This window comes from Monodelphis domestica, chromosome 3, assembly GCF_027887165.1.
Source record: "Monodelphis domestica isolate mMonDom1 chromosome 3, mMonDom1.pri, whole genome shotgun sequence".
NCBI lineage: Eukaryota > Metazoa > Chordata > Mammalia > Didelphimorphia > Didelphidae > Monodelphis > Monodelphis domestica.
Window position 1 is genome coordinate 463,247,859 of NC_077229.1, and position 16,473 is coordinate 463,264,331.

At 33.7% G+C, this 16,473-nt stretch overlaps 1 long non-coding RNA gene across 2 annotated transcripts in view; it reads left to right on the forward strand.

Moving 5' to 3' along the window:
- The window catches only part of LOC130458513 (uncharacterized), a 117,480-nt gene extending 101,243 nt beyond the window's left edge, over positions 1 to 16,237 (forward strand). For both annotated transcript variants that reach the window (XR_008917884.1, XR_008917885.1), the window contains one exon: positions 5,263 to 16,237. This is a non-coding gene — a long non-coding RNA (uncharacterized LOC130458513). The remainder of the gene's footprint in view (positions 1 to 5,262) is intronic.
- The last annotated feature ends 236 nt before the right edge of the window (positions 16,238 to 16,473 follow it).

Consider the following 16,473-nt stretch of genomic DNA (forward strand, 5'->3'; position numbering starts at 1 on the left):
ACATGTATACATATGTGTATATGCATAACATAGTTATAGTCTGCCCATCTAGCTTGTAAGCTCCTTGAGATCAAGAGCAGTATATTATATATTTTTCTACACATAGAAGTTGCTCAATAAATAATTATGGATGAACTGACTGACTAAATTGATTGGGGCAGAGTATATTTTCTTTCAGAAGTGAGGAAAACCAGTGAATAAGGAGGAAGGACTTTAGTCTAATGGAATGTGTTTGAATTCCAGTTCAGTCAGTTATTAGTTTTATGAATTCATGTCATGTCATCCCTGGGTTTCCAGTTATTTACATGGAATAAAAGTACATTTGGCTAGATTCTCTGAAAGAGATCCTTTCTAGTTCTGATAATCTGGGATATAAGCTGGTAAATATAGGAAGAAAAATAAGAGAGATAATACATATGAGAAGAGATGCTCTTGGGGTCAGACTCCCAGAGAACACAATGAACAATTCTGCTAATTAGATGTTTGGAATATTTTGATTCATTTCCGGAAAAATAAAAATAAAATGAATTTTCAAAGAAGAGGAGTTTAGAAGTCTTTCAAGTTATTTTTCTTCCATTCAATATCATCCAAATTCCACAGAATACTCCCTGATTGTGCAAAGTCTTAATTAACAAGCATTCAAAATTTATTTGCCAGCTGCTCTAAAATAAGAGCAAAACACTGGGTATTTTTGACCTTTCAAAAATAACAAATCACATCACTGCATTTATTCTAACCTTTCAAAAATCAACTTTATAACATTTCATCCTGGAGATAATACAGAATGCAATTTCAGCTACATTTATTGAATATTTTTCCACACATTTTTGTAGAGAAGTATGTGGGCGAACAACTCTGTCTACTCCCACCCAAAATATAATCTCCTACTTATATACATCCTCCTGCTAATTACCAACTATCAAGAGTTCCACATGGTTATAGATGGGTGAAACTGGTCAAGAGCAGTCACAATTTGAACCAGAGATCAACAGTTGCTCTTGCCCTTGCTTTCATCACTATTTATCATGCCAGGAATAACAGTAGTTGGTGATAAAAAATGAATTGCAATGGAGGCTTTGTGGGAGGAAGCGGTATTGGTATTAATAATATTGGATATTTTTCATTTAGAATGAATGCAAGGAAAAGGAGGATGAGACAAAATGGGGATTACACATGGAAAGAGAAACAAATATGATTTGAAAGTATGGAATGTAAAATCTCAGGGAAAGAACTATTTTGGCTTTAACTTTAAATCCCTGCAGTCTAATATATATTTGCTGAATTCATTTACAAATTACAAATAAACTCAAATAAATTTTATGAAGTTCCAGTTTCTGCCATCCTAGGTATGTAGTATACAAAAAATAACTAATAGATGAGTTACAGCTAAATAAAATCTGAAGGAGGTATCTCAGAATCCTTTATATTGTATTCAATTCACCAAACATTTTTTATATAATTATCTGAAAAAGGGAGATGATTATTGAAACCAATAAATTTGGAATCAGACATCCTGCATTCAATTTCAGATTTCATGGTATCATCTAGGACAACTTCCCTTTCTACTTCAGGACTCAGTTTTCCTCAGTTTTCTCTTTCATAAAATGAGAGGGTTGGATTTTCAGTGATGGCAAATCTTTTAGAAATGGAATGCCGGGACCCAAACTTATCCTACCCCCCAAGACAAAGTGCTACACCACTCAACCCCAGAGATGGCATGCCATGTCCCTCCCCACCAATACAGGGTGCATCCTGTTCCCACCCTAAACCCTCACAGGGGAGATAGGAAGCACTCCCATTGGACTGCTGGGTGGAGGGATGGGTGATGTGAAGAATGTCCTCAGCAAATGTAGAGAGGGGAAAGGGAGTGGCCCAAGTGCTCCTCTCCCCTCTAGCATTGCAGCCTGTGAGTCACCCATCTTAATTCCTGTGCATTCCTATTGGGCTATTGGGCAGAAGGGTGGGGGATATGAAAAAAATGTCATCAGGCATGGTGAAGAGGGGGAAGGGAGAATCTCTGTCAGAATCCTTCTGTCTTTCTAGTAATTAATTTGGATTGGGGGTTGGAGGGGCAACTGAGTGCCCATAGAAAGTGCTCTGTGTGCCTTCTTTGGCATTCATGCCATAGCTTTGACAATACTGGATTATTTGATGTTCAGTGTTCTAACTCTATTTTTGATGTTCCTATAAAATAATTCCATACCTTAAATCAGGTAAGATGCATTAATTCATGTAATTCAAACAGGATCAACTCAGTTAATTCAAACTATTTATTTGTTGTTTATTTATTTGTTTATTAATTTGTTTATTAAATATCCAATTCAGTTCCATGTAGTAATAATTCACATTTACTATTTAAAAAGTTCAAAATCTATATAATTTTAAACATCTTTTGCCTTTTCATTTTTGTTTGTTTAATGACTTTCCATGACCGAAGAATTAATCATTACATTTTCAGTCTATTGGGAGGAACTTTTCAGATATATTAAGACTAGTTCTCAGAAAATAGAAAGTCTATTGCCAGGATTGTACCAATGTCATAATATATTAATTCTTTGACATTGAACTAGGTGACTGATAAGTCTATGAGGAGTTCAGTGAAGACTAGTACCTTTTGTACGAGGGCATGCTGAGCCCTTTTCTAGTTACACCTGCCATCCAACTCTCACCTGTGGCTCCAAGAATCTGTAGCATATGCAGAAGCCAAAGCTTCATAAAAACTATCTGGGCAAGAAGGCTAAACCATGCTGAAGGTAACTGACTTGCCTCAAATTCATTGGTGAGTTAGGGAGATGCCTATTACTAGTATGTAAAGAACTTCCCACAATGGAATAGGTAGATAAGAGCATTTTGTTCCAGTGGTCATGAAGGTAGCTGAAAGAGCTTGGAGCTTGGTCAGACTTTGAAGGTTTTGTCATCCCCTGCATCCTGGACCATTGTTTGTTTTTCTGTCTTTTGTCTTGCAATTTGGACTTTGAAAACTCTGGAAGAGAGAGTGAAGCTAATGACTTTGCTCAATTCTACCTCACTTTAATCAATTCACTTTCAGGTGAAGATATCACTTTATGGTGTTATTGGTCTTGTAAATGAAGCACAAAATTGAATGAGATTGAAAAGATGTAGCTATGGGATATGGAGAATAGTTTCACTCGAGAAACATTTTGTTTATTATTTTCATCATCTTTACTAGTAGAACAATTAACGTTTTGAGTTATGAACATGTTAGTGGTGTAGTCTGGAATAGTTAATATGCTTTCTTAAGTGTCTAACTTATTAGAAGGAAATGATTTTGGGCAAGCAAGAACAGAGCCTCAAGAGTCTATTAAGAAGATACCATAATGGAATCATGCTTTATTTAAAAATAGCACTCAGATATAATTACTGCAAAAATTGGAAAATTGAAAAAGTAATTACATTTAACATAATTACTCTAAACATGATCATATCACACTTGAGGAAATAAAACCTTTATGAAACAATAATTTGTATTCAATATTTACTTTCTACATAGAAAGCCAACTAACAGAATCTTGTTACTTAAGATGTGAATTTTGAAGACATATGGCATCATCTCTATCTATATAATGCTAAAGCTGTAAAATTAAAAATACTTTAATGTACTATATTTCATTTATTTATTTTACCACCTAGTCATTTGATTCATATAGAATCTTCTACTACTGAGCTTTGGTCCTAATCAACTATCTTTCTGTGATTCTTATTCTATTAAGGATCTTGACTCATAAATTTTTGGAAGCATTCTTAGTAACTTCCAGTCCCAAATACCTTTATTGAGGGTCTTTAGCATATGTCTATCCAGGAAGTAATTCATTTAGAAAAAAATCAGAGGAAAAAAAGACTATAGGAGGAGTATTGTATATGTACATGTGTGCTTGCATGCTCAAGTGTGATAGCTTTTCCTTCGCTTTTATATACATATAGTAGTTTCATATTATTTAATACAGAGAAATGTGATCAACTTCTACAGGTTATCAGGCAACTTACACAGTGAATCTGTAAAAATACAAAAAATATTTCTATAATAATGTGAGAAAGGGACAACACTAGAATATTAGTAATGTTCTATATAAGGCATATTAAGATTACTTTGCCTAAGTTCTTTGTTTTGCTGTTTTAGACACTGAAGAGATATTTAGATCTAGAAGTACTTTTACTATATCTATTTTTTTCAGAATTATACACTAAATCAAAATTTAAAATATTTTAAAAGTTTTCAAGAATGGACAGAAATAAGACATGAACATATATGTATATATATATATGTACACTGATATAAACACAAATATATACATGCACATATGTATATGTGTGTATGCATGGTTTCCTCCTTATCCATGAGTTCCCAATTCATTACTCCATGTTTTAGGTACTACTATGTTATCATAATCCTTTACAAACTATAGCCATGAGTTCTCACCAATGTGTTTTAATTTTACCACTCAACCAGATTACATATTTTATACAAAGTGTCAACTAAAAATACAATGTAAATAAAGTAATAATAAAACACTCTTCCCTAACCCCTTCTAGAAATCTTGAGCTAACAGTTCCAGAAATTATATAAAAATGTATACAAAAATATACATAGTCCATAATTTTGATACTGCAAAGCTGTTGCTGTCATCTACTGATATCTGTGCTCTTATCTTCATTGTACCTCCTTTCCATCAGGGAATGGTCTCCACTGTTCCTCATTAGTGGTAGAATCTCAATTACCTACTGAGAAGTTCCATTGCTCCTTGTGCATCTAGGTACCACTGGTTTTTAATGAGACAAGGATTTTTAGGAAAACCAAATAATCTGTAGTATATCCATTAGACAGTTACTCCCAATAAAGAGATGTTACAGCCCCATCTTCACTGTTCTTTCAATTCCATACCCTGACCCTTAGAAGATTTTTTGATAAATAATCTTTTCTGGAGCAGCAGAAACATGTTCCTACTCTGCCACAGGAATAGTCAAGAAATTAGCTATCCTCAGGCTAGGATGTGCTGGTGCCAGATCTTGGGCCTATTGTTAATTTTTTTCAGTATTTAGAAAATTGAAAATGCTCCCAATCAGGATTTTATTTCTTTTGTTGAATTCTAAATTTAAGAAAGAGATGGAGAAAATTTAAATAGAGATTAAACTCATAAGTATGTCATGCATACATTTTTATCCCCCACTGAGCTGGTTGTTAAACATTTCTTACATTTCTCTTATCTCAAAGACATCTGATGTGTTATATTCCATTTATTACAGTGGCCATTAGTAAGCTTCTCTCTTAGGGGAAGGATTACAGCTGGTCTTCCTGGTCAATGGAGTAAAGTTTCCTAGAATTCTCCCTCTCAGCCATGAACAATGAAGCTTTTTCTCTCAACTGGGACATGCAAGAAGTTAATGGAAGACAAGGTAAAACCAGGTTTGCACTTAAAACTCTATCTTCTCTTTAATTTTTTTCTAGACTTATTTTTTTTAATTAACTGCCTTCTGTGCCATTTCCTCTTGCTTCCTCAGTTTAAAAGAAACTCATTTGAGTTCTTGTATCACATAATATCATTTAGCTCAATTAGTATCTCCAGGACCCAACTTCCTCAGGTAAAAGAGGAGCTAAGGGATATTTTAACAAGTAAAATATTTTAATTGAGTTCTGCAATGATTCTATTCTGTGCAAATAACAATGTCTGAATAAAGAAGACTGACAGATATACTAATCTTTCTCACTGTTCTTAGCAAGATATGAAAGACTGCTCTCTCTGAAGTGTCTCTTTTTGTTTCCTCTGAGCTTTATTTCTTTCCTTCCTCTTCTCTTCTTATCTTGTAGTGGTAGATAAAAAACAGGATTTGGACTCATTAATATATGGGTTAAAATGCATTCCAGATATTAGTCACCTTGGGCAAGTCATTTGTGACTTCCTTTTCTGTTTTTAAGTTTCTTCATCTTTAAAATTAAAAGGTAAAACTAAACACCCTCTAAGTTCCCTATCAGATCTAAAACTTATTTTCTTAATGTCTAACATTGTAAATTTGCATGTAAATATGCAAACAAAAATACATATATGTTACTATATACTATGTATGTGTCTATGTATCTGTAAATACACAAACATGTATGTCAATGAATATCCCTTTGTTCATAAAAAGGACATTGCTATGTTTTTAGTTTATGAAAACAATGGCAATTGCTTATACTCATAAGTAATCATGGGAAGGAAGAGCAGTGATTAAAAAAAATCTCTAAACTACCAGAATAGTAATATAGGAATCACAGAATTTAAGAAAAGAAATGGATTTTTAGAGATAATTTTTTTATGAAACTGATGCTAGAAATTAGATTAATAAATAATAGGAGGAGAAAAATTATATTTAACATATCAGTTTATGTTTTGTTTTTACTTTTTGAGATTTTTATATCCAGTACCAAGTACTGGAAATTCTTAGGAGAGACCTAGGTTTGAATACTGTCGTGAGATATGAACTTTGTGACTCTGTAAAAATAGTTTAATTTGGGGGGACTTCAGTTTTCTCACCTGTAAAAGGAAAGGATTAGATTGAATGACCTTTAACATCCCTGCCAGTTCTAAATCTATGATTCTATAACATTAGGAATTATATTTTCCACTGATTCTCATTTTTTTTATCACCTACTCCTCCAGCAGTCTTGTGAAACCTACAGATCCTTTCTCAGAAAAATAGTTTTAAGCCAATGAAATAAAATAGATCAAAGAAACCAACTATATTAGAATATAACTATCAACTTAATAAAACAAACAAAAAATATTCATGGACCTAAAGTTAAGAATGGCTGTTCCACACTACCCCACTCATTTAATAGTCGAAGAAAGAGAAGGCCAAGAAGATTAAATAACTTTCCCAATGATTGAGGAGTGGCAGAATCAAAGTTAAAATTTGTTTGAAAAAAGGGGTAGGAAGGTAATTCTTTTTTAAATGAGAGATTCCTCAGATCCTGACACAGAAAAGGACTTAGGGTGAGGAACAATTGTACTCAAGTGATTAGCCTGAATGAAGGTCAGATGAGAAAGCTTGCCATTTCATCATAATCCTTGAATGCAGAGATATAAATTTTAATATTTTCTTAGTAAAATGACTGTATTATTTGATAGTCCTATTCCCAATATGAATGCTACAGGGTACCTCTCAAAATGTTCTTTTTTTTCCCTAACTACTTAGAAGTCATGAAGAAAGGGATTGAGGTACAATTCACAATCAGGTCAGTATTACTTAAACTTGTCTTCTGCCATCTTCTTTCCCTTTCCAGAGATTTTCAAAAAACTAATAGTTGAATAACCAAAAAGGAACTTGACTTTGACAGAGATTTTTTTTCCTTCCTTCATACCAATTTTATTTAATATATATAAGAATAGAACAATCCCATTTAAACTCACAAATGAAATCTCTCCATTTTTTATCACACAAAAGGTAATCTTTCCTTTTAAGTGAATAGTGCTATAAATTCAGAATAAATGTTTTAATTCATTTTTTTTTATTTTTCATGTGAACTATTTTCTTTTTCTTTGTTTCATTTTTTAATTGTCATGCAAAACATACTTCCATATTTGTCATTATTCTAATAGCAAAGTCATACATAACCAACCAAAACCTCAAAATAAAAATTCTTTCTCTGGAGGTGGATAGCATTCCCTGTAATAAATCTTTCAGACTCTCCCAGATCATTGCCTTGCCTAGAGTAGACAAGTTTTCACAGATAATCAATCATACAAAATTTCAATTATTGATACAATTGGATACATCTTGCTAATCATTTCTCCTCAATTTCTAATTCTCTATCAATGCGAAATGAATAGCTATAAATATTTTTTTTAAAATAAGTAGGCCCCTTTCCCTTTTTTATTATCTCTTTGGGATTCAGACTCAGTTGTGGTATTACTGGATCCAAGGGTATGGACAGTTTTATCATCCCTTTGATTATAGTTCCAAATTACCCTCCTGAATGGTTGGATTAGTTCACAACTCCACCAATAATGCAGGGGTCCCAATTTTGCCACATTCCCTTCAACATTTACCACTTTCCTTTACAGCTATAATGGCCAACCTGATAGGTAGGAAGTGGTACTTCAGTGTTGTTTTAATTTGCATTTCTCTAAACTAGAGTGATTTAAAACATTTTTTCATATGATTATTGATGGCTTTGATTTCTTCATCTGAAAATTGCTTGTTCGTATCCTTTGACCATTTGTCAATTGGGGAATGGTCTGTATCTTGTAAATTTGACTTAGTTCTTTATAAATTTGAGAAATTAGATCTTTTAAAAAGACATCTCTTATAATTCCTCTCCCCACCCCCAGTTTGTAGTTTCCCTTCTAATCTTGGTTAGATTAGTTTTGTTTATACAGAAGCTTTTTATTTTAATATGATCAAAATTATTCAGTTTATATATTATAATACTCTTTCTTGTTTGGTCATTAATTCTTGCTTTTCTCAATGATCTACCAGGAAAACTGTTCTATGTTGCCCTAATTTAGTTCTGGTATCACTCTTTATATCTAGCTTCTGCCATACCATTTTCTAATTTTCCCACCAGTTTTTGTTAAAGAGTGAGATCATATTCCAAAAGCTGGGATCTTTGGATTTTTCAAACACTACATAGCAAAGATAATTAACTGTTGTATATGGTGCATCTAATCTACTCCATTGATCTACCAGTCTATTCCTTAGTCATTTCAAGATTATTTTCATGATTACTGTTTTATAGTACAGTTTGGAATCTGCTACTACTAGGCTTCCTTCATCCACATTTTTTTTCATTAGTTCTCTTGATATGCATGACCTTTTGTTCTTCAAGATGAATTTTTTATTATTTTTCCTAGTTCCATAAAATAGGTATTTGGCATGTTAATTGGAATGGCACTGAATAAATGATTTAATTTAGGTAGAATTGCATTTTTATTATATTACTTTGTCCTATCCAAGAACAATGAATATTTTCCCAATTGTTTACCTCTGACACTATTTGTGTGAAAAGTATTTTGTAATTGTATTCATAAAACTCCTGTGTTTGCTATGGAAAATGGATTCCCACATACTTTATATTGTTTATACTAATTTTAAATGGAATTTCTCTTTCTAACACTTGCTGATGGACTTTGTTGGTAAATACATAGAAGTGCAGATGATTTGTGTGGGTTTATTTTGTATCCTGCAATTTAATAGTTATTAATGATTTCAAATAGTGTTTTAGTTCATTCTCTGGGATTCTCTAAGTATGCCATCATATCATCAGCAAAGAGTGATAGTTTAGTTTTCTTATTGCCTGCTATAATTCCTTCAATTTATTTTTCTTTCCTTATTTCTAAAACTAGCATTTCTAATACAATATTAAATAATAGTGGTGATCTCATTGGGAAGGCTTCTAACATCCCCATTGCAGATGATACTTGCTGAAGGCTTCTGGCATATACTATTTATCATTTTTAAAGAAAGGTCTTTTTATACCTCTGCTTTCTATTATTTTTTTAGCACAAATGGGTATTGTATTTTGTCAAACACTTTCTCTGCATCTATTAAGATAATCATATGATTTCTGTTAGTTTGATTATTGACATAGTCAATTATTCTGATAGTTTTCCTAATATTAAACTGTCACTACATTCCTGGCATATATCCCACCTAGTCATAGTAAATAATTCTTGTAAAATATTCTACAATCTCTTTCCTAGTATTTAACATAATATTTTAAAATCTATATTCATTAATGAAATTGACCTATAATTTTCTTTCTCTTTTTTCTTCTTCCTCACATAGGTAACAGAACTATATTAGTTTTAGGAAAAGAATTTGGTACAAGCCCAGAAGTGGTGTGGCTGGGCAGGCATTCATTTAAAGCCCTTTGTTCATAGTTCCAAAGTGCCCTCCAGAATGGTTGCACCAATTCACAACTCCACTAGCAGTGTATTTGTGTTCTAATTGCCACTTATTACCTCTACTATTGAAACTAATTCCTCATTGGTCTTGTTATTAATTCTTCCTATTTCATCTTCATCCTCTATCACTGTCCAAATTTCTTGAGTGACTTCTTAAATGACTTCCTAACCAAGTAATTTGTATGCTTAGAAACATTCAGGGGCTCCCTATTGTCTCTAGTGCAAAATGCAATTTCTTTAGTTTGTCTTTAACAGTTCTCCACAATGAGGTTCCACCCTAGATTTCTATTGGCTTATTTCATAGTATTCCTCTTCACACACTATACGTTCTAGACAAATTGCAAAAATAGTCATTCTCTGACATTTCCACTTTGTGGAAATTAGGTTTGAAGTTCTAGGTGCCTAGAAATACCAAAGCACCTAGAAATATCATTAGTGTGTTCTAATTACAGTTTCCAATGGGTGATTTATAAACTGGAGAGTATTAAAAAAAAAAAACTTTGACAGGTTATTTAACTCCCTAGGTTAAAGTTTCATCATATTTAAAATGAAATTTAAACTGGATGGCCTCTGAGTTCTATTCAGCTATAAATCTATGACTTTCTGGTACTATGATCCTAAAATTCATCATTCTATTTCCTATATCTCTCTCCTATTCTATGTGGTCCAGAATAATAATTCACTTCCCCATAAAATCTCAAAACCTCAGCTTCTATTCAAAGCTCAGCTCATTTGCCAAATGTCACACATTTTAAGTTGTGGCTATTCTTTCTGTCTCAAAATTATATTCTATTTGCCTAGATAGATTTATATTTTATTTCATCCAGGACAATATAGCAGGAAGTGCATTGTTTTGTCTCCTAGAATCCAGATCAGTGCTTTGAACACACAATCACAATATGTGTTTACTGAGTTAATTTGAATTGAGGCTTACCTGCTTTAAAGGTTAGACCTAAATTCATTTGGCAATTTTTTCTAACTCAAAATGTTTTATTCCTGTTCCTTCTTACAAAATAAGATCAAAAGAATGGTATTGAGTAGCCTGAGGTAGAACTGAAATACTATCTTTATATAGCCCCTTGTATTTTTTTTCTTTTTTTTTTTTTTGAAATAACTGAAGCTTAGAATTCTAACACGATTGCTCAGCATGATAAAGGGGGAGATTCCAGATATTTGACACCCTTTAGGATATTGAAATGAGATATACTTTTATTTTCTTTAGTGATTACAATTCAAATTTGTTTTATATAAACTGAAAATTCTAGTGATAAAGGATAAGTCAAAGCTTACAATAACATCCTCCCAGCTAGTATCTTCATATTCACCTTCTATTTTTCATTCTATTACTAAAATTGCTTTCTCTCTTTGTCTTGTTTTGGAAAAACACATACATGCAACCATGACTGACCCCCGCCCCAACTCCAACACAAATAAACACATACTGAAATGAGGCATAATACCCACAGGGCAATTTCAGGAGATTTTTTAAAAATATCATTATCACAGATCATTGAACAGAATATTTTTCCTCTGATGACAGCAATTCTATTCAAGTCGATGAGCCTGTATCAAACTGTGAACATCATTATTATAAAGTTCTTCCTTTCCTTCATTGCCCTGCTGACAAAATACCTATGTACATAGGAAAGATGTGATTTGAAAAGAAAAAAAAAGCAATGGGTAATCTTTCTTACCACTTGTAATTATAACTCTAGGATAGTTGCCATAATTCTTTTTCTTCATTTTTATAAGAAGTTTCTCCAGAAACAGCAGTGTTATATGACATAATCAACAAAGGTAAGTCATGATAATAGATTGAAATACTAAGCTTTCAGTTCTTGGTGTATAAAAATATCAGCACAGAGAAATATCATGACTGTAGTCTAATTGATGTTTCCAAAGAGTGATTTATAAACTAGCAAGCTTGTATATTTAAAATTTCAAGATTTTTCAGTTCAGTAAACCTTTATTATATGACTAAATCATGGTGTCTTAGAATTTGAAGTGGCATAAACCTCAGAAATCATCTACCACAACCATTCATTTTCCCCAAAACTGAGGCCCACAGAAGTAAAATATCTTCCTCAGTGTTGCATAGGCAATAAATAATAGAACTGAGATTTGAACTCAGGTCCCTTATCTTTAAGTTCAGACCCATTACAATACACACTCATTCAATATAGATCATGAAAAGAGGTGTTAGAAAAATACAGAAAAAACAACAGTATGATTCAGAAGAGGTTAGAATACACTATGGAAATGTAACCAAGGGTCAAGTAAACATGCTATAAGGTAGAAAGGGATATGATGATATATATATATATATATATATATATATATATATATATATATAATATGACTGTATTAAGTCAAGACAACATAGAAGGCAATTTGATGGTGAAAAGATGACATTCATCTGAGGGATATAAAATATTTTAATTGAACTATGGTGTAGGAGAACATTTTTAGTGGATAGAAATATAGAGAGAATGTGTTTAAAGAAAGGGAAAAAGCTTACTTAAGCACAAAGTGGGAGAGAAGGAGCATGACGCGAGTCTGGAAAATGAAGAGAAAAAATTATATTTTGTTCTAGAGACAATGAGAAAATATTTTAGATTTTAGAATAGGGAAGTGACTACTTGATGAATTGGGAAGATTTTGTTTCTTCAACAATTTTTGGTTATAAATGGAGCAAATGCTAAAATAAATTGAGTATTTTCAAAATAACAATAGACTGAATTTGTATAGTGCTTTAAGGTCTGTAGACTGCTTCACTGATATAATTTCATAATCACATTAGCTGCTATTATTATCCCAATTTTCTACTTGAAGAAACTGAATCTGAGAGATATTATGTAATATACCATGGGTCACATAACTAAGAATTGTCTCAGACAGGTTTGGAATCCGGGTCTCCATAGCTCTAAGTTCAACACTCAATCAATTATATCACCTAGATGTCCAAAATTCAAAGGAGTATAGGAAAATAAGCCTGCAAAGTAAAAGGGATTATATCTATCAATTATAGCTCATTGCTTTTTTTAAGCACATGAATCCAATATGTGACTATCAAAGCTGTCCTGTTGATATGTGTTTTCCTCTATTGCAATGTATTATTCTGCTAGATCGTTAAGGATGGATTCTAATGCAAGAGAAAACTGTTTAAGAACATATTAAAAGACCCAAGGTAAATAGGAACCTAAAACTGGATGGTTGTAATGGAAATATTGAAATATAATAAATTTTTTTATACTGTGAAGGGTTATTGCTATATACACACACACATAAAGAGACTGGAGACATTGCCATTGTCAAGTTTCTGCCTTGTGAATGTATTACCTGAGGAAAAATTCTATCATTTTGTGTGCCGGCTGATGTGTTTCTGTTTTTTTATCTTAATAAATTTGGCATTGCTTTTAAAAATTTTTATATAGATTTGTTATAGGTATAGAATTGCTGTCCTTAGCAACTGAATATGGAGCACGAGAAATACAGAAATGTCAGAAATGGCCTATGTCTGAACACCTGAGTGATTGGGAGGATTGTTGTGCCATTAGTAGAAACTGAGAAGTTAGGAGACAGAACAGAGAATTTTTTAGGGGGAAATTTGGGCCAATATTTAATATGAAGGACTGTAGGGACTTCCAAATGGTAGGCAAGTACCTGGAATTGGAAGAATGGATCTCAAAAATTAAATAAGGACTGAATATATAGATTTAAGAATGTTTCATTAGAGGCAGTAACTGAAGTCATATGACTAGATAAGAATACCAGAAGAGAAAATATAGAAGAGAATAGAAAAAGCCTAAATATAGTCTTGGAGCTCAACCACACTTAGAGGAAAGAAAGGTAGAGGAAAAGAAGTGGCAAAGGAATTCATGAAGAAACAATTCAATTTGGACAAGATCTGCAACAGTGATCAGTAATTATTTTAAAGGAATGAATTTACAGATTTTGATAATTATGAATATGAAATTAATACTAGGCTTCTTGTAATATTTTAACCAATTCCCTGAAAGTAAATATAAAATACATATGGCATCATAAAAGTACACATATGTTATATGATCTGTGGTCCAGAACCAAAGTATGAATTTAAATGGAGTAGGTTCAGAATTGGAGAGTTTATTCTTTAAAAAAATTTTTTTCTTAATCTCTTTTGTACCCAAGGTGTGTCATCAAAGATATCAAGATTTATTTAATTTGAGGATTATTTGTAATGACACAAAAGGGGTTCAGTCTGATGAAAGTACTGAGTATGACAAATGGTTTTTAGTCAATCTGAAATAAAACAAAGAGGTAAAACTTCAGGCCAATAACAGGTTCATTGTGTCTCTCCGAAAAGCTGGGTTGTTAGATTTTCTTCATAATCTAAAACCATTGAATGTGAGTTTTCTCCAAGTTTTATACCCTAACATTATATTATTTAAGATCATACCTCAATATTCAACCATCAATCCTACATCTCAATAGGCAGAAGATTCATTTAGAATGGGTGGAAAGAAGGTACCTTTAGGATGAATGGGTGGGAGGTATATTTTTCTAGCAATGATTGAGTGCTGCCTTTCATTGGGTTTTGCTTGGTTCGAGTGATGCTCAAGCTGATATACTACGTCACTCCTTCATGATCATGAGAAGTCCAAAGACATTTTCCCTCCTCAGGATGTGTCCTATATGGCCATATTGAAGGCGCCCACCAGTCATCATCCTGACATGCTTTATGTGATTGATAGAGTTACAGTGAAAAGAGGAAGTAACTAGACTTACTGCATAGTTAGAATTTTTTCTTTATAAAATATGACTAGATTTTAATTAATCTTACTATAATTCCGTTAATCAGCAATTAACCATTGTCCCAGATTAATCATCTGTAGTGGCTAAATCCATTGTGATCCATTGTGATAATTGGGATCTTTTTTGAAAAGAGTCAGGGAGTTAGGGATTCTCATCCTCTTCATAAATAAAATATGGGACCCACTTAATTTCACTAAAAAGGAAAAAAAATAAATGGATTTCATTTCAGTACAGAAATGTTTACAAAGCACATATAAATGAATTTAGATTCCTAGTACAATTATGGGTGAACCTATCTTCAAGGAGAAGGCATTCAGTGTTAAGGATATAAACAATTAACTCCTTTTGTGAACTTTACTTCCTGGGAACCTATCTAGTTCCTCAAATTTTATATTACCCAAGACTGCTACAGTCAATCCCCACTCTTGCTTCTACCTCCCCACTCCACACAAAAGCAAGTGATCTCTTAGGATTGCTAGAAAATAAATTGTCTTTCTCTGACCTATGCAAAGTAGGGAAAGGAATATGTTTTATTCTGTTTCAACATCATAGCTCTGTTGATTATTTCTCCTCAATTTTATCACCATTTTATTTGGGAGTACTTCTGTTGGGCCAAAGATTTCTCCTCTTGCTCCACCATTGGAATTCTAATCTTACCATCAGTTTCTTTTTTTTTTTTTAATTTTATAATATTTTATTTGATCATTTCCGAGCATTATTCATTAAAGACAAAGATCATTTTCTTTTCCTCCCCCCCCCACATAGCCAACGCGTGATTCCACTGGGTATCACATGTATTCTTGATTCGAACCCATTGCCATGTTGTTAATATTTGCATTAGAGTTTCGTTTAGAGTCTCTCCTCTGTCATGTCCCCTCAACCGCTGTAGTCATGCAGTTGCTTTTCCTTGGTGTTTCTAGACCCACAGTTTATCCTCTGCTTATGAATAGTGTTTTTTCTCCTAGATCCCTGCAGATTGTTCAGGGACATTACACCGCCCCTAATGGAGAAGTCCATCATAGATTTCCTGAGTGGGGAGGATTAGCTTTCCTTATCTCTGTCTGGGGTTCAGAGGTTTTAGCCCCAGGCAGATTGTCCTTTCTATGAAGTTGTTGTTCTGTCTTCCTGGGGAAGCCAGGAATTGCTGGTGTGTCCCTGTTACTGTTCTCCTTGGTTCCCTCCCAATGTTTCTCCGTTGCCTTACTTCCACGCTCTAAGCCTGGCTTGGCTCTTGTTTCTGTGCCTTAGCCAGCCAGATGAGCCTGCTCTCTGAGGGAAAGGGGCCCTGGTTTCCCGGAGCTTCGAGGGCTCCTGATTAAGATTAGTTTTCCCTGGGTTGAATTGAGTGTGCCCTGAGGCAGGGACCTGAGACTCCAATGGAGGGATCCAGCCAGGGGGTTACAAGCTCCCCCCTCTCTCTCTCTGTTTCCCTGCTTTCTGGGTGCCCCCTCGACTGGGTCAGGTTGTTTTCAGGAAGCGGCCTTCAGAATAGCCGGCCCTGGGGTCCTTTTGCTGGCTCTTAAGTTCCCACTGCTGCCTCGGACTCCACACTCTGGGTTGGGGGGGATGGGACCTGGGACCTTCCTTCTGCCTACCCCTTAGGTCCGAGTAATCTCGGGTTCTGGCTTTTGGGGGGGGGGGGCGTACCTTTTGATCCAGGTCCAGGAGGAAGACTCCTGGGGTCTATGCTGTTGATCGTTTTGAATTTCGGTGCCCTAGGAGCATTTGGTTTGAGATCAGTAAGGAAGGGTTTCAGGAGATCTGAACTTTAGCTTTC